Source organism: Camelus ferus, chromosome 2 (assembly GCF_009834535.1).
Source record: "Camelus ferus isolate YT-003-E chromosome 2, BCGSAC_Cfer_1.0, whole genome shotgun sequence".
Classification (NCBI taxonomy): domain Eukaryota; kingdom Metazoa; phylum Chordata; class Mammalia; order Artiodactyla; family Camelidae; genus Camelus; species Camelus ferus.
The window spans coordinates 87,077,142-87,097,183 of NC_045697.1; the positions used below are offsets into that span (position 1 = coordinate 87,077,142).

Here is a 20,042-nt window from a genome sequence, read left to right on the forward strand (position 1 = left end):
CTGTTTCAATTTGGGGCTAATATGAATAAAGCTGCTGTGAACATTTATGTACAGGTATCATGTGAGTATAAATTTTTCCTCTTTTGGAACAAATGCCTATGAGTGCAGTTACTAGATTTAATACTAATTCCATGTTTAGTTTTACAAGAAAATGTCAACAAGACTAATTTTAGAACAAAAAAACTTCTAGTTATGATATTTTCTACTAATGATGCCTGGTATTTCCTGGGGTTCTTTTACGTACACTACATCATTGACTGTCTTTGCAAAGTTCTCAGTCAAATCACGACAGGGGCAACAAAAGCTACTTTTTAATGCATGGACTACCTATTATATCACTTATGACCCACGTGGGCCTGATATTCAGGAACAAAAATAGGCCTTTGAATATATTAATGTATTTAGAAAATGAACATTGAAACAAGCATTGGCAGTGTGTCCTGCACTATATATAATATGCTAATAGATATTATGAAGTATCAAAAGAGAGCTGTTATTTAAATTTATTTCACCATAGAGCAGAGAGTTTCTGTATTTTGCAGTGTGGTAGACTGCAAAAAATGACCACGGATTCTTCCTATCACTGTGTTTGTCACTTTGCGCTGCAGTGTTGTAGCTCCTACTATAAAAGACTCAGAGTCAAGTATTCCACCCTTGAATCTGCACTTGGCCATGTAACTTGCTTTGGCCAATAGGGCATTGGTAGTCATAATGCAAGCAGGCTTGAAAGTGCTTAGTGCTTGCCTTCTCTTGTTGATCTTTGACCTTGCTTTGTTAAGAAATCTGTACTAACTTCCTGAAGATGAGGGACTGTGTGGAGCAGAGATGAGCCTGCCTAGTTGAGATCCATCACAAATTGTCAGACATGGGATGCCATGCTAGACCACCCCATCCCAGTCGAAGTTTGCCTATATCAGAGGAAACCACCTAGTTAACCCTTGGAATTGTCAGAGATAATAAATGTCTGTTGTTGTGAGCAGCTAAATTTGTGAGTAATTAGCAAAAGCTAAGTGAAGCAGACACTTGTTAGCTTCTTGTAGAACACATTTCTTTTGTGAATGTAGGCTGAGAAACAATACGCTGGAAATAAGAACATCTCCAAGGACTAGCTGCCGGTTTAGGCTGCTTAATGTGATGTTGAATCCTTTTTGAAACATTTTCTAACTTACTACTAAAAGTTTGACTTTGGGGTTTTTTAGAAGCTCTATAGCAGAACACGATAATTTCGTATGAATAATTTGACAAACGGAGTTAGAATAGAGAATGATTGATGTTGGGTTAGTAGAAACTTTTCATGTCTGTGGAACTTGTGGTCTTAAGTTTGGGCACATTGACTGGTATGAATACTTTTTTTGCAGGATTTATGTGTACTTCATTTGGTGCCATTACGTAATTTAATGGGTCAGGTAGATGCCTAATCATCAAATGTTACATGTAAAAATTTTGGGGGATAGGGCTATAAACTAACTACACCATCCAATAACATTTTTAGTTATTTTAAAAGCTTAGGAACTGAAGAAACATACAGTAAGCTTTTAAACTTAAAGTTACTACCAATGGAGAATGTGTTTAAACAATGGCTGATCACTCTTGGAATCGTGAGCTGATTTATTCATCACAGGAACCAGGACTGCAACTGCATTTTTGCTTTAATGAAAGATTTTTTTCCTTTATTTTCTTTTGATACAGTATTTACAATTCATGGACTTGTGCCATTTTCCATTTGGCACTTTATTATTTGGCCTGCGGCCATGGTGCACTGTGATGTTACTCATGAGGTCCAGAGTGATTAGCCCTGGTCAGAGTACTTTCTTACATTGCTTTTCATGCTCACTTCAGATTGTAAAAATATTCCTGAGAAGTCAACATTTCTGTAATTAGATTCCCCTAAACATCACTCTTCTAGCCATTATATCTACAAAAATATCTCCAAATTATTTCTGCAAAAGATTTGATATTTATTTTGCTATAGAAAACCTGTTCCAAGTAGCTAGTTAATTGCAAACATTTTTAATAGTAAATTGAGCATTCAGCATCTTTTGAGAGAAGGTTTTGGTGTGTGAAATTAAACCTTCTAAATCACACTTGCCTAATTTAAGTTTGAAAGAAATGTCTTAAGATGGGAATGTTGCCAATTATAATATAACGCATTATTAATTTCAGGAGACCACAAGTGTTAGCCACTTACTTAAATGTAATGTTTCCTTTTTTTGGACTTTTCTGAATTGGTGATTATACCAAATGATATATTAAAAGTCAAATGTATTTTACAGTTAATTGGTGATGAAAGACAGATGTATTTCTTTACTCTAGGAATCCTTAGAATCTTTGAATATGCTAATAAGCATTGTGAAATTTCAGTTTTTCACCCAGAGGTAACTTTTAATATTTTGTTATAGTTCTAATAGCTTTTTTAGAATTTTATAAAATTTTTTGTGCATGTAGGTATTTTAATATTATTAATCTTAAGGTATATATAATTTTTTTTAAACTTTTTTATTGATTTATACTCATTTTACAATGTTGTGTCAAATTCCAGTGTAGAGCACAAATTTTCAGTTATATGTGAACATATATATATTCATTGTCACATTTTTTTCTCTGTGAGCTACCATAAGATCTTGTATATATTTCCCTGTGCTATACAGTGTAATCTTGTTTATCTATTCTACAATTTTGAAATCGCAGTCTATCTCTTCCCACCCTCCACCCCCTTGGCAACCACAAGTTTGTATTTTATGTCTGTGAGTCTATTTCTGTTTTGTATTTATGCTTTTGTTTGTTTTTTTGTTTGTTTGTTTTTTTAGATTCCACATATGAGCGATCTCATATGGTATTTTTCTTTCTCTTTCTGGCTTACTTCACTTAGAATGACATTCTCCAGGAGGATCCATGTTGCTGCAAATGGTGTTATGTTGTCAGTTTTTATGGCTGAGTAGTATTCCATCGTATAAATGTACCACATCTTCTTTACCCAGTCGTCTGTTGTTGGACATTTAGGCTGTTTCCATGTCTTGGCTATTGTAAATAATGCTGCTATGAACACTGGTGTGCAGGTGTCATTTTGAAGTAGGGTTCCTTCTGGATATATGCCCAGGAGCGGGATTCCTGGGTCATATGGTAAGTCTATTTCTAGTCTTTTGAGGAATCTCCATACTGTTTTCCCCAATGGCTGCAACAAACTGCATTCCCACCAGCAGTGTAGGAGGGTTCCCTTTTCTCCACAGCCTCTCCAGCATTTGTCATTTGTGGACTTTTGAATGATGGCTGTTGTGACTGGTGTGAGGTGATACCTCATCATAGTTTTGATTTGCATTTCTCTGATAATTAGTAATATGGAGCATTTTTTCATGTGCCTATTGATCATTTGTATGTCTTCCTTGGAGAATTGCTTGTTTAGGTCTTCTGCCCATTTTTGGATTGGGTTATTTTTTTCTTAAGTCATATGAACTGCTTATATATTCTGGAGATCAAGCCTTTGTTGGTTTCATTTGCAAAAATTTTTTCCCATTCCATAAGTTGTCTTTTTGTTTTACTTATGGTTTCCTTTGCTGTGCAGAAGCTTGTAAGTTTCATTAGGTCCCATTTGTTTATTCTTGCTTTTATTTCTATTGCTTGAGTAGACTGTTCTAGGAGAACATTTTTGAGATGTATGTCAGATAATGTTTTGCCTATATTTTCCTCTAGGAGGTTTATTGTATCTTGTCTTATGTTTAAGTCTTTGATCCATTTTGAGTTTATTTTTGTGTATGGTGTAAGGGAGTGTTCTAGCTTCATTGTTTTACATGCTGCTGTCCAGTTTTCCCAACACCATTTGCTGAAGAGACTGTCTTTATTCCATTGTATATTCTTGCCTCCTTTGTCGAAGATTAGTTGACCAAAAGTTTGTGGGTTCATTTCTGCGCTCTCTGTTCTGTTCCATTGGTCCATATGTCTGTTTTTGTACCAATACCATGCTGTCTTGATGACTGTAGCTCTATAGTATTGTCTGAAGTCTGGGAGAGTTATTCCTCCAGACTCTTTCTTTCTCTTCAGTAATGCTTTGGCAATTCTAGGTCTTTGATGGTTCCATATAAATTTAATTATGATTTGTTCTAGTTCTGTGAAGTATGTCCTGAGTAATTTGATAGGGATTGCATTAAATAAATAGATTGTCTTGGACAGTGTGACCATTTTAACAATATTGATTCTTCCAATCCAAGAGCATGGAATATCTTTCCATTTTTTAAAGTCTTCTTTAATTTCCTTCATCAGTGGTTTATAGTTTTCTGTGTATAATTCTTTCACCTCCTTGGTTAGATTTATTCCTAGGTATTTTATTACTTTGGGTGCTATTTTAAAGGGGATTGTTTCTTTACTTTCTTTTTCTGTTGATTCATCGTTAGTGTAAAGAAATGCAACTGATTTTTGAACGTTAATCTTGTAACCTGCTACCTTGCTGAATTCTTTGATCAGCTCTAGTAGTTTTTGTGTGGACCTTTTAGGGTTTTCTGTATATAGTAACATGTCATCGGCATATAGTGACACTTAGGGTATGTATAGTTTTATACTCTGCTTTTTTCACTAAAAGTTATATGGTAAACGTCTTACTCTAAAATTTTTGGCAAACATCTTGTTAATAGTAGCATAATAGACTATATGTGGATAAACTGTAATTGTTTTATCCTTCTTCCATTCTCAAATACATAGGGTATTTTCTGTTTTTCTCTTGTATGATTATAAACTTATTTTTGTCCAGATCTTTGCATTTATGATTCGTAGGAGTGGAATTACTAGACTAAAATATGTGATTTTTAAATCTTGTGACAAGTATCATCAAATTTTTTTTCCCCAGAAAGATTTTTCTAATTTATAAGCATGTGATGAAAATGTAAAATCACCAAGAGCTTAAGCAAAATCTCATTTTATTTTCACTTTAGTCCTTTTCTCTAATTTTTACTTTCCACTAGTTTATTTTCTTGACCAAAATTTTCTTTATTTCTTGGAATAATATTTTTTATAGTAATACTTATTTCTTAGATAAGTTTTAGATGAAGAGATTTTAAAAAGAAAATGGAAAGAAACTATCAGTTACATATCTTCTCCCTATAAAAATGTTAAATTTTTAGATAAAAGGGTATAGCTGAATGATTTTCTAATGCATTTTAAGTTCCATAAGAGCAGAGGTTCTTTTTGTTTTTATCTTTAGTACTTAGCATAGGATTAGCACATACTAGATGTCCAGTCAATATTTGATGAATAAATAAGTGAATAACTATAATTTTCATGGAAAAAATAATTGATGCTCAATTCCAGATATTTGAGAAATACTTGAAAAAGGTTATCTTCCTTCTGTACCAAAGTCCAATATAAGCTGTTACTACCCTTATGTAACTTTCTTCAGATTTTTCATGTTTTATAAAGCAACTGATTTCTTCAGTGAATTTTAACAATTTTGGAATACAGATGCCTATAATAGTGCTGACCTGCCTACTCTGGAGGGGTATACAGTAATTCTTTATATTTTTTGTGGAATATGTTGCTTCTTTGACCTACTATTAAAAAATCCTCCTTTTATTAAGGTAAACAAAGAAAAATAGTGTTTTTAATATTTATACTTATATATTATCTTTGCAATAAGTCATTTTTTATACATCATAACATCACTGATACATGACATTCTTAACCAAATATATACAAGTTTATTGGCATCAAGTTTATGTAATTCATTTATGTATCTTAGCTTCCTCCCCACCGCATGCCACTTTCCCAACTTCAATTTATGTAGTTTTAGGTTGTCCCTTACTGTTTGGAAATAATCCAAATATGTATATTTTTGATATTACCTTTGGACTGCAGTTTTCAGAATTTGGACCATTGGTTTAAAATAAGCTAAAAGCCAATAAAAAAAAAATAGAACTCTACTTTCATATGAACCTACTGTTGTAAAGTGAACTGCAACCAAAGCTTCAGGACTATATAGTCCCGAACCTGTAAGCTTGGATCCTGGTTAGATGTAGAGGTAGTTGTGATCAGATTGTCTACCAAGTGTCATTAGTTAAATGAACATTTTTCATTTACTCTCATTTTAAAAAGTAGTAAACCACTTAATTATATGAATAATTACAAGGCTGTCTGTTTCACTAGTTACATATTCAAAATTTGGTGATGTATTTTTATTTGGCACTTTTTCAGGTGAGATTGGAACATCAGAATGTAATGAGCCAGTTGAATTTCTTAGGATGCGCTCATTAGCATTACTTTATTGGTGCAGAGATTTGAGTTAAATAGTTTAATTGACCACAGTTACATTTCACTTTTCATGTAGCTTCAGGATAATTTGAAGGAATTTGAGTTTCTAATTTTTTAAAATAGTACTATATTCTATGTTTTCTTTGTTCTTACAGACTCAAAGGGTTGAGGGTTTCTGTGATACTTTACTAAATAACAGATCACTTTTTTTGGAATAGATAGTACAACCTGTGGAAATTCTATTAATTCCATATTGGCTCTTGGCAGGGCTTTTGAATTCAGTTTCTTTTGATTTTGCTTCTTGTTGTCTAGACAGAAGAGTGTCTTCTATCACTCCCAAGATCCTAGTCTTCCCTGCCAACTTCTCTTGTGCATTTTTATAGTTTTAAGTAATAACAATTGAACAGGAAAGCACATTTGGGAAAGTAGATTACTTTTAACCAGGAAATACTCTGTGCCAAAATCAAGATTGTAGTTTTAACCTTATTAAATATTGTCGAAGTTTAACTCTTTCATTCCAGTTTTCTTTTTACCCCTTACTTTTCTCAGGCTTCAGGAGGAGAAATGAGAAGATACAAAAGTTAGTGGAAGGATCACCAATTTCTGTACTCAGTCCTGATCCTGGTTAACTTTGATGAATTTGAACACTCTTTCTTTCAGATTATAAATAGAAAACTCATAATGCAGTTTCTGATGAATGTCTTCTTTTAAATCTGTAAATAAAGTTAAGGTTGTCCACGCGTGTGTATAGATGAGCAGTACTCAGTACAAGCACAACTCATTTTGGTGTGCTTCCCTTTATTGTGCTTTACAGATGTTTTTCACAAATTGAAATTTTGTGGCAACCATGCAACAAGCAAGTCTTTCAGAGCCATTTTTCTAACAACATTTTCTCAGTTTGTGTCTCTGTTACATTTTGGTAATTACTGCAATATTTCAGACTTTTTCATTATTATATTTGTTATGGTAATCTGTGATCAATGATCTTTGATGTTACTATTATAATTGTTTTAGGGCACCACAAACTGTGCCCATATAAGATGATGAACTTAACTGATAATTATTGTATGTTCTGGCTGCTCCACTGACCAGCTGTTTACCCACTTCGCTTCCTCTTCTTGGGTCTCTCTGTTCTCTGAGACACAACAATATTGAAATTAGGCCAATGAATAACACTGCAATGGCCTCTGAGTATTCAAGTGAAAGACAGAGTTACATCTCTCACTGTCAGTCAAAAGCTAGAAATGATTAAGCTTAGTGAAGAAGGCATGTAGAAAGCCAAGACAGGCCAAGAGCTAGGTCTTTTATGCCAGTCAAATTGTGACTTCAAAGGAAAAGTTCTAGAAGGAAATTAAAACTGCTACTCCAGTGGACACATGAGTAAGAAAGTAAAACAGCCTTACTGCTGACATGGAGAAAGTTTTAGTGGTCTGCATAGAAAATCAAACCAGCTAGAACATTCCTTGAAGCCAAAGCCTAAGCCATAGCAAATCCCAAACTCTCTTCAATTCTGTGAAAGGTGAGAGTGGTGAGGGAGTTGCAGAAGAAAAGTTTGAAGCTAGCTGAGGTTTGTTAATGATGTTTAAGGAAAGAACCTGTCTCCATAACATTGAAGTGCAAGGTAAAGCAGCAAGTGCTGATACAGAAGCTGCAGCAAGTTATCTAGGAGATCTAGCTAAGATAACGAATGAAGGTGGCTACACTAACCAACAGATTATCATTGTAGATGAAACAGTCTTATACTGGAAGAAGATGCCATATAGGAGTTTCATAGCTAGAGAGGAGAAGTCACTACCTGGCTTGAAAGCTTCAAAGGATAGGCTGACTCTTGTCACGGGCTAATGCAGCTGGTGACTTAACATTAAAGCCAGTGCTCATTTACCTTTCCAAAAATCCTAGGGTCCTTGAGAAATACGCTGAATCTACTCTGCTTGTGCTCTATAATTGGAAAAACAAAGCCCAGATCACAACACGTCTGTCTACAACAGGGTTTGCTGAATAGTTTATGCACACTATTGGGACCTAATGCTCAGGAAAAAAAAAAGATTCCTTTCAGAATATTACGGCTCATTGACAATGCACCTGATTACCCAAACGTTCTGATGGAGATGTACAAAATCAGTGTTTTCATGCCTGCTAACACAATATCCATTCTGTAGCCCATGGACCAAGGCATCATTTTGACTTTCAAGTCTTAAATAAGAAGTATATTTTGTAATTCTTCTGATGGATCTGGACAAAATTAATTGAAAACCTTCTGAGAAGGATTCAGCATTCTACATGCCATTAAGAACGTTCATGAGAAGAGGTTAAAATACCAGCATTCATAGGAGTTTGGAATAAGCTGATTCCAACCCTTATGGGTGACTTTGAGGGGTTCAAGACTTAGGTGGAGGAAGTAACTGAAAATGTGGTAGAAATAGCAAGAGAACTAGAAGTGGAACCTGAAGATGTGACTGAATTGCTGCAATCTCATGAGAAAACTTGAGTGGATGAGAAATTGCTTCCTATGGATGAGCAAAGAAAGTGATTTCTTGTGATGAAATATACTGGTAAAGATTCTGTGAAGATTGTTGATAATGGCAACAAAGGTTTAAGAATATGAAATAAACTTAGTTGATAAAGCAGCGGTAGGGTTTAAGAAGATTGACTCCAGCTTAGAAAGAAATTCTACAGTGGGTAAAATGCTTTGAAACATTACATACTGCAGAGAAATTGTTCATGAAAGGAAGAATCAATTGATGTGGCAAACTTCATTGTTGTCTTATTTTAAGAAATTGCCACAGCCACCCCAATCGTAAGCAACCGCTGCCCTGATGACTCAGCAGGCATCAAGATCAAGACAAGACTCTCCACCAGCAAAAGATTATGACTTGCTGAGGGCTCAGATGATGATTAGCATTTTTAGCAAAAAAGTATTTTTAAATTAAGGTATGTGTTTTTTTTAGACATTATGCTATTGCATACTTACTGGACTACAATATAGTATAAACATAACTTTCATATGCTCTGGGAAACCAAAAGATTCAGGCCTCATTTTATTGTACTGTTCTCTTTAATGAAGTGAGCTTGAATGGAACCCACAATATCTCTGAGGTATGCCTACAAATACTTGATGAGTGTTTGCTAAAAGCACAGAATTTCATTTACAGTAAATAAATCATCGGTAGGGTTAATGCAGTTCTTTTGTGGTACTACCTTTACTTCATCTTACACAGATATGCAATGATTGCATACTCTTTTTTAGAAATTTTTTATCGAAGTATAGTGGATTTACAATGTTGTGTTGCTTTCTGGTTTATAGCATAGTGGTTCAGTTATACCTAAATATATTTTTCATATTCTTTTTTCATTATAGGTTATTAGAAGATATTGAATGTAGTTCTCTGTGCTACACATTAGGACCTTGTTGTTTATCTGCTTTATATATAGCAATTTGTATCTGCTAATCTTAAACTCTTTGATTTATCTCTCCCTCCCCCTTTTCCCCTTTGGTAACCATAAATTTGTTTTCTATGCCTGTGAGTCTGTTTCTATTTTGTAAATAAGTTTATTTGTATCTTTTTTTTAGATTCCACATAAAAGTGATATCATATGATATTTGTCTTTCTCTGTCTGACTTACTTTACTTAATATGATAATCTCTAGGTCCATCCATGTTGCTGCAGATGGCATTATTTCATTCTTTTTTGGCTGAGTAGTATTCCATTGTGTGTGTGTGTGTGTGTGTCTGTGTGTGTGTGTATGTATACATACATATATATATATATATATACACCACATCTTTTTTATCCAGTCATCTGTGGTGGACGTTTAGGTTGTTTCCATGTCTTGGCTATTGTAAATAGTGCTGCTCTGGACACTGGGGTGCATGTATCTTTTTGAATTAGAGCTTTCTCCAGATATATGCCCAGAAGTGGGACTGCTGGATCATATGGTAACTCTAGTTTTTTAGGGAATCTCCGTACTATTTTCCATAGGGACTGCACCAAATTACAGTCCCACCAACAATGTAGGAGAGTTCCCTTTTCTCCACGCCCTCTCCAGCGTTTATCATTTGTGAACTTTTTAATGATGGCCATTCTGACTGGTGTGAGATGATACCTCATTGTAGTTTTGACTTGCAGTTCTCTGATAATTAGCAATATTGAGCACTTTTTCATGTGCCAATTGGTCATCTGTATATCTTCTTTGGAGAAATGTCTATTTAAGTCTTCTGCTTATTTTTTCATTGGGGTGTTTTTTGTTATTGAGTTGTATGAGCTGTTTGTATATTCTGGATATTAAGCCCTTGTCAGTTGCGTTGTTTGCAAATATTTTCTCACAGTCTGTAAGTTGTCTTTTCATTTTGTTGATGATTTCCTTCCTGATGGTCAAATATATATGATTTGCAAATATTGTCCTCCACTCAGTGAGCTGCCTATTTTCACTTTCTTGATAGTGTCTTTGGAGCATAGAAGTTTTTAATTTTGAGGAAGTCTGGTGTATCTATTTTTTCTTTTCTTATATGTATTTTTTGTGTCACATTTGAGAAACTATAGTCAAATCGAAGGTCAGGAGGATTTACCTTAACTTTTCTTTTAGAGCTTACAGTTTCAGCTTGTACATTTAGGTCCTTGGTTAATATATTTTTTTTCCTCCACAGGTTGGAACCCTGCTCTTTTGTGTGTAACCATAGGACTGTAGAAACTCTAGCTATAGCTTAGAGTCATAAGAACCATATCTGGGGAAAGATTTTTTTTTTTTAACTATGGTAAATATGTATAACATAAAATTCACTGTTTTAACCATTCTTAAGTGTATAATTTGTTGGCATTAAGTATATTCATATTGCTATGCAGTCATCACCAGTCATTTTCAGAACTGTTTCCTCTTCTCAAACAGAAACTCTGTACCCATTCAACACTCTTTGTTCCCTCCCTCACTATTAGGTATTGAAGATGTCCTTTATTAAATTATGTTTCTTTCTATTCCTAGTTTGCTGAGGTGTTTTTTTTTTTTTTTTTAATCATGGATGGCTGTTGAATTCTGTTGAATGCTTTTCTTGCATCTATTAAAATGATCATGTGGTTTTTCTTAGTCTGCCTATATGGTGAATTACATTGATTTTTTTTAAGTGTTAATTGGTCTTGTATTCCTGGATGAACTCCACTTGGCTGTGATATAGTATCCTTTTTATATATTGCTGGATTCTATTTGCTGATATTTTGTTGAGAATTTTTACGTGTTCATGAGAGAGATTGGCCTGTAATTTTCCTGTAATGTTTTTGTCTGGTTTTGGGATTAGGATAATGTTGGCGTTACAGAACGAGTTGGGAAGTGTTCTCTCTTCATTTATTTGTTAGAAGAAATTGTGTAGAATTAGTACTATTTCTCCGTTAAATGTTCTTCATTGAAACCATCTGGGCCTGAAATTGTCATTATTTGGTAGGCTTAAGTTAAATTTAATTTTTTAGTAAATCTCAGACTATTCAGGTTATCCATTTTTTTCTTGAGTGAGTTTTGGTAGTTTGTATCTTTTAAGGAATTAAGCCATTTAACCTTCATTTTTTGATATGTGTACATACAGTTCATAGTCTTGCTTATTATGTTTTTACTGTCTGCAGGATGAGTAGTGATGTTTTATCTTTCATTTCTGATACTGGTTTCTTGGTATATTCTTTTTTTCATGATCAATCTGCCTTGATGTCGGTTTTATATTTGATATTTTGATCATTTCAAATTATGAGCATTTTGTTTTTCTGGTTTTGATTTCACTGATTTCTGCTGTCATCTTTATTATTTCCTTCCTGCTATTTACATTAGGCTTCATTTGCTCTTCTTCCTTTAGTTTAAGGTGGGAACTGTAGTTAGTGATGTATTTTTCTCTTTTCTAGGTCTGTGTTCAATGCCGTAGACAATCATTAAGCATTGCTTTAGCTGCATTCACATGTTTGCTGTGTTGTATTTTTATTTCTATTTAGTTCAAAATATTTTTTTTAATTTCCCATGAGACATCTTTAACTTAACATAGTCTGCCTTCAAGTGGAAATATATCACATTTATGGTGTAAGAACCTTAAAACAGTATCCTTCCATTGGCTCCTTCCTGGCTTTTGTACTATTGTCATACATTTTACTTTTACATATGTTTTAAACCCCAGAGCACACTGTCATCATTTTTGCTCTAAACGGTATTTCCTTTTGAAGAGATTTAACTAATAATAAAAAAAGATCTTTATATTTACACAAAGTAGTTACCATTTCCAGCTCTCTTTAGTCTTTTGTGTAGATTCAGGTTTCCATCTGGTATCATTTTCCTTCTTCCTGAAAGGCTTACTTTAACATTTCCTGTATTGCAGGTGTGCTGGTCATGAATTCTTCAAGTTTTTGCATGTCTCAAAAGAGTCATTATTTTATTTTTGCTTTAGAAAGATATTTTTATTGGATAAAGAATTTAGATTGATAGTGACTGCCCTCTCCCCGCCCAGTTCTTTAATGATTTTGCTTCATTCTCTTCCTTTTTGCATTATTTTTGAAAAAAAAAAATCTTCTGTCTCCATTTTCTTTGTTTTCTGTATGTAATATATATTTTTCCCTCTGGTTGCTTTTAAGATTTTCTCTTTATCACTGGTTTTCAGCAATTTAATTGTACACTGTGGTCGTTTTCTTCATGCATCTTGTGCTGGTTCATTGATTTTCTTAAATATGTATGTCTATAGTTTTAATCAAATTTGAAAAAAAATTTTGACCATTATGTATTTAAATATTTAGTCTGTTTCTTGCTTCCCGCCCTCACTGGAGGCTAAAAATTCACATGTACCTTTGTCTGCTTGAGATTGTTCCAAAGCTCATTGATGCTGTGTTCATTTTTAAAATTATTCTGCATTCTTTCTCCCTTTGTTTTATTTTGAGGAGTCTCTGTTGCTCTTCCTACCAGTTCATTATCCTTTTTTCCCCTCTGAAGTGTCTAATTAGCTGTTAATCACTCTGTGTCTAGTCACTCTGGGGACACCAGAGTGACTCCAGCCTCTGGCCCACACCTGTAGCCCCCTCTCATCCCTCCCTTCGCAGTGCAGATGGTGCATTCAAGCCCTCTCCCTGCCCTGCCCTCTGCTTCCCCAGAGAGTGGATCTTAACCTTCCTCCTTGTATCCCCCAATCCCTGCTGCTATAGGGGGCTAAGTTACCTATATTTTGGAGAGAGAGAACTCTATATTTGTAGGGGATGCCGGGGCCCAGGCTGGATCCCTATCTCTTATATAAATTGTACAGACTGTGAAAAAAATACAACCAAAATACCCCTATAATTTCTGATTAAACCTGTCTTGAACATTATCTATATATTTACTAAACTCTGTACTTTATCTGGATTTCATTAGTTCCACCAGTGTCCCTTGTCTATTTCAGGATCCTAAGCCATCACATTACATTTAGTTGTCATGTATTCGTACGCTTCTCTGGACTGTGACAATGTTTCTGTCCTTTTCTTGTTTTTGATGGCCTTGACAGTTTTGAGGCATACTGGCTAGGTCTTTTGTAAATTGCCTCTCAATTTGAGTTTGGCTGATGTCTTTATATGGTTAGCCTGGTTTTGTGGGATTTTAGGAGGAAGACCAAAGAAGTGAAATGCCATTCTTATCATAGTTTAACAAAGGTATAAAAGAAATTATCTAATATAAAAGTCCTCCAGCTCCTCATGAGTCCTTAACTAGAATTTCGGTTGATGTACTGTTACATACAGACTTTGTTCTCAATGGCTCTTCTTTTCCATGTTTATCTAATATACAACCCTCCTCCTTTCAGTAGTGTCAAGATCTCTAATGTGTACAACATCGGACTTTTCTAGAGACAGCAGGGAAAAGAAGCCAGGAAGTATGATAGTAACTGGTCAACACATAGATGAGGGAAGCTAAAATGGGTCTGCTTTACCAGATTGGAATCTGGAATGAAAACTAGTCAAGTCCCTCAGTATGACCCTGCCATTATTCTCATATGCATCTCTTCCTTTCCCAAAATGAGCTAAAAGCCAATATTAGGGGCTGCAAATGGTTTAGTGTCATTCATTCTCTTTAGACTCATCTTTCCTATTCACCTTTCATGTCCCTGCTTAGATATCAGATCTTCTAGAAAGCTGTACTTGACCTTCTAGGACCCTCCAGTCCATTATGTGCTCTTTGAAACATCCCATACGATTTTTTGTCTAGTCTTTAAACATTTATTAATGTACTTGTTTAATGTCTGCCTCTCCTTCCAGACTGTAAGCTCCATGATATGGAGACCATGTCAGTCTTGTTCATTCTTTTATCTCATTCTGTATACTCTACCTGTATTCCTAGGGCCTGGCTAAGCGCTCAGAACCTAACAGCTTTTTGCAGTGAGATGAATATAAATGAGTGAATGAGTGAATAAAACGAGGAAGTAAGTGGATATTTGATATTAAAACCTGTACTAGTATACCTATAGGAGTCATTCTTTTGGTGACACCTGCAACACAGGAGGTCTTATCAGAAATTATAAAAGGTGACACAGTCAGACAACTTTTGCCATAGGATAGTTAATTTCTGCTCAACAATCTACCACTGAGGCTTGGTCAGTTCTCTGAGACTTGCTTGACCTGTCTCATTGAACTCAGTATATGCGTAGGATAACTGTCTACTTTCTCTAGGCAACTTCCTCCAGAATTTTCTTGTGGCGTCTTTCGGGCCTGATTCTCAAGTTGGTCCGGTCCCACTAACATTCTTACCCCTAGCTATTACATGTAGCACATTTAGCATTCAGAGACCAGCTTTGAGTAAGTGTTAAAGGTCAAATCTTTCATTCCTTTTCTGAATTGAATATTGATAATAAGACTGTGCTGTAAAGGTTGTTTTCTTATATCTCTTTTATCCTTTATGAGGGCTTTCTCCTTATATCTGTTGCCCTCAAACCAAAACATCAGTAGCATTCCTCTTTCCCCATTATCTTGGCTCTATGGCCAGCATTGGTTATTCTTCCCCATGTAGGAACTTCCTTTCAGGTCTGTATCTCAGGACATAGTCAGGGCTCCTTCAGAAATTTGCTTAGGTGAATTTGCTCAGACTTCTGACAGAGGGGCCTCTTCTCTTTGCCTCCTGTTTAACAAGAATTTGGAGCATCGCTTTAGCCAGTCTTAGCAGCAGCAGATTTTTCTCTCCATATATGCAAACATTTTTATTGTCAACCAACCATCAAAGGGGATCAGGAGAAATGGTTTGAATTTATGACCGAACTATTTGGACAGATCTGGGCTAGGAAATGTCTTACAAAGTGTATGTATAGCCCTTGTACACTTTTACATGTTGGCAACATTTTTTACTAGTTCTGACCACACATGTTGGTTTATTACTAATTCCCTGACTCTCTTATTTTTCTCATCTCACCTCCTACCACCTGTCTCCCCGCCATTTCTACCCCTTCTGCTACTTTATTTTAAGATAATATAAGAGAAATACGCATCTGCCCATTAATTTGTTCCTACACCAAACGTTGAATGTCTTTAACGTACAGGCACTATATTAGGAAGGTCCTGGTGATACATACATATATAACAGAAAACCTCTTCCATTTTATTATTATTCATATCACAAATTCCCAAAGAAGAATAATTGAACAAAATTCATTTAAAATTTTTTACAATTTGAAACATTTTTTTCTGGGCCTTTTATTTGGTTTCTTTTAGTTTTGGGGCATTTGGTCATATATTACATATGGTTGATTTAAAATTTGCTTGAGAAACTTGTGAACGTACACTTCTTTAGTACCTGGGCTTGTGACCCAATCAGTAGAAGTCCTTCTTTCCTTTATTCCTATATTTTTCATTTCTCTTATCCATATTCCTTTATCTTTTCCCAGTTCTACCATGCCATAATAATAATGGCAGGGGTTACTAAGTTTTCTTAGATGTTCAAAGCATTTTATGCTGAACACAGTTAAATTATTCAAGGAATTTGGTAAATTAGGGAAAATATAAAATATTTTAATGAAATGAAGGATTTTCTAGGTAAGACTTTATATCAGTTCATGATACGAGTTTTTATTTCTTTATTAAATTATTGCTGCTATTGTTTTTTGGTTGTTTTTTTTCTTGTTTAGAGTTTCCATTTTTTAATGAGATTTTTCCTGGATTTGTTCACCCGACAAAAGTAAATAGTCTTTAAAAGCCCGTTTTGGAAATGGTTAACCATTTTTAAGTTGAATTAAGGCATAAAGTTTTTTTGATCTAAGGGAGGCTTATTTAGATAGTATTATTGTATTTATAAGATTTTATTTCATACATAGCCAGCTCTCTGAGGACAGTTCATAGTAAACTTATTAAAATGTGATTGTAATGTAAATGATATTTTAGAAATTGAATTCAGGTTTTACTATAATCATTAAGCTGATTTTGAAATCTATACAGTTTGAAATTTGGTTAAAATATTTGCCCTTTAATTGTATTTTTCTTTTTTTTAGGATATCTGGGATTTTTTCCTCTACTCTGTTGTTACTTCCTTCTTTACCTTAATGTTTTCCCTTATTTTTCCTTATTAATTGGGGATTATAGGAGCAGCTGGCTCCCATATCCTTTATAATATGTTTCAGTGAGATTCTTAAATGTGATTTACTAAAGAACAACAAAATTCACTCAGATTAGTGGCAATTTGTAATTAGTGCAGAGTTTTGGTGTAGAGTTTGTTGTATTCTTTCTCATCTCCTTTTTTAGCATCCTGTGCTTTTTCCTGTATAACTGTTAGATATTTTCAACTTAGCAAGCTTATGCAAAGTGGAAGTGAAACAGGAAGAGGGGAAAGTTAAGTCAAGAGAGAAAAGAGAAGGAAGAAAAAACTACATACTGAGCCCCTTTCACCACCCTGTGCAGGGCTGTTCTCCATATTTTTACCTGCCTCACGCTCCTGCTTTCCTTTACTTGAGTCCTCATGTAGCTGGGTTTTGTATTTTTTCTTAAGTTTTTATTTTTATACAATGGAGGAGAGAGAGAGAGGCTGTAAATGGTTTATAGTACCACAGTGAAACTGGAACTTTGGCTTGCTTTTTAAGAAATCTTGATAGAATGTTTTTTTAAAGCATGGGGGAAAATATTTTGTCTTTACACCATAGGAAGTTAATGGCTTTCACTTATTTTTACTTAGACCTAAGAACACATTTTGAACACACACTGCTTCCTAATTTTGTTTTGTCTCCATTAAAGAAGCATCTGGAAATGTATTTTTTTTTCTTTTAGATCATGGAGGTTGGTTTTCTCAACTTATTTCTTTATGAGTTATGTAGTATCTGTAGTAATTTGATATGTTTATGATTTCTTGTCAAAATAAATGTATTTTAAACACTTGAATTGTTAAGAAGCTGGTATATGGTCCAGCGGAGAATTTGGAACAGGTGCCAACCCACTTGCTAGTGCCTGGCTTCTTGTCTTTATGTTGGGACTTGTTAGCATGGAAGAACAAAATGAAAGGCACTCTTTGTTGCAGTATTTTCTATAAAAATAACACTTTCAAAAGAATTTTTGTCTCTGGCAGTGTAAAACTTGGCACCTACCGAACAAGAGGATCTTGACTCACAGATGCATAAAGACACTGTCAGCCCCGATAGAGCTACTGAATTCTTCTTGAAGTAATTCTCCCAGTTCATTAATTTTTATTTTATCCTCTTGGAACTTGCCTATAAAGGTTTTTTGTTTTATTTTGTTTTAACCTGATCATCAGGTCTTTTGCCTTCTATGGGTGTGAGTTTGAGTTTTTGTTTTTTGGTTTTTTTTTTTTTTTGGACTTGTGACTTGTTGGATGCTTGTCTAGAAAGTACTGTAAGATACTTGCGGGGGACATTTCCCTTGGGAAGTTTATCTCACTGCTCTGTCTGTGCTTGTTTGACAGCTGTTCCTTCACTTCTAACTTTATAATTTATTCAAAAAGTTATAAAGCCATATGTGAGCAGCTGTTCACTATTTTCATCAGGACAAAATAAGAAAGACCCCAACTATTATCACGAATGATTTGGGTTAGATTGTAGGGATGATTTTCTGGCAGTAATAGTATAACTTATTAAAAAGAGAGTTATTTAATTAAAAACCATTTTAAAGAGCATAAATAGTATTTGTTGAAAGATGAGAGGAGTCAAAAGATAAAATACTGACTGAAAGTACGATAGTAACCCAGCTAGTTTTTGAATTCATATTCTAGTTCTAGGATTTTATGATTTCATGCTGGTGTTTGTTCTTCTCTTACAGACTGATTTTCCCATGACTTTCCATGCTTTAAGACTCTTCTATGCAATAGTATTTTTAAGCCAATTTATATTTATTTTTTAATTGGTATCTTAGCTATAGAAAGACTCATTATTTATTTGGCATTCAGGTGCTAAATTAAACCGCAAAACTTGTTTGCCCTTAGTTTAAGAAACGTGATTATGCAAAAAGAAGAAATAAAAAATTTATGGTAATATTGTTCATGAAACTACAAATGTAATAGCTTGATTCCCTTTATCTTTTGTCACTAGTCCTTCAGAATATAACTATTCATTGTAATCATCTTTCAGACATTAAATAAAATAGTACCTAGTATTTATTAGTTACCATGTGCCAGCAAAATACAATTAATGTAATAAATGCTGTGCTGTTTGATTCTCACAATAATCCTGAGGGCTTAGGTTTCTTTGTTCCCATATTACAGATGAGAAAGAAGCTTAGAAAGATGAAGTAAATTGCCCAAAATGACACAGTAACTGGAAAATCAAAAGATACATGAAGTTATCAAAAAGCAGAATATAAAATTGTGTATACGTTATGATCTCAGTGAAAACACACACACATGGATTTAAGAGACTAGAAGGTACTACACCAAAATTAAAAATCATTACTTTTAGATGCTAGGAAAACAGGTAATCTTTAGTATTGACCTTATAATTTCTTACTGGCTGTACTTACTGTGTAACAACTGTCCTCATAAACATGACATGGGAATTGCTGTTAATACTTTCATATTCTAACACCTTGACATTAAGTCGTTCATATATGCAGCACTTTCCAAATCTCTGTCCACACCATCTCACATATTTAAGAATTGTTAACCTATTTTTTTTTCACTAGTTGTATCAGCTTGTGTGAAGATAGATATTTTATGTCTTTAGATAAAGACAGTGTCTTCTAGGATACTTTAGTTGTTCCTCTTTCTAGATACAAATTTTGAGGACATTATCTTACTCATCTCTGTGCCCTTACAGTCTCAGAGTCTAGTTGAGCACATAGAAGACATTTCTCAAAGTTTATTGAATTTATTTCCCTTGTAAATTCCAACCACACTACAGTAATTGGAAACCAATTCCTTAATTTCCAAACATACTCTTTTTTCTCTTTTAACGTAACTTTCAATTACACAGTTGCCCAAGTCTGAATCTTGTTACCCTTGATTTCATTCCAGGTTTATTTATTTTTATCATCTCTTCTCTAAATCTGATTATCCAGACTCATTGATTAGCCTTATTTAATATAGTTTAATACAGTTTTTATCTTTTTTTCTTCCCTGTAGTCCCATTGCTGCTACTTCAGTTCAGATAACCACACTCTCTTATGGGAATTACTGTAGAAGCCTCTCGTCCCCACCCACCCCCGATTTTAATCCCCCCTGTACCGTGTAACCACAGTGGTCTTTCAGAAACCTGATCATGTTATTTCCCTGATTAAACTGCTCTCTATCAGTCTCAGGATGAAGTCTAAATTTCTTTATGTTTTATGAGTCTTCAAGGTCTGATAGCTCCTCCCTCTGTTGCTAACTAACCTTCTTTGTTTCTACTCCTCTCCTGGCTCTTTAAATTCTAGCCA

At 34.4% G+C, this 20,042-nt stretch overlaps 1 protein-coding gene across 6 annotated transcripts in view; it reads left to right on the forward strand.

Annotated features, from left to right (window-relative positions):
- SPATA5 (spermatogenesis associated 5) overlaps nucleotides 1-20,042 on the forward strand; it is a 300,435-nt gene that overhangs the window by 40,187 nt on the left and 240,206 nt on the right. The gene's annotated exons all lie outside the window — the stretch shown is intronic.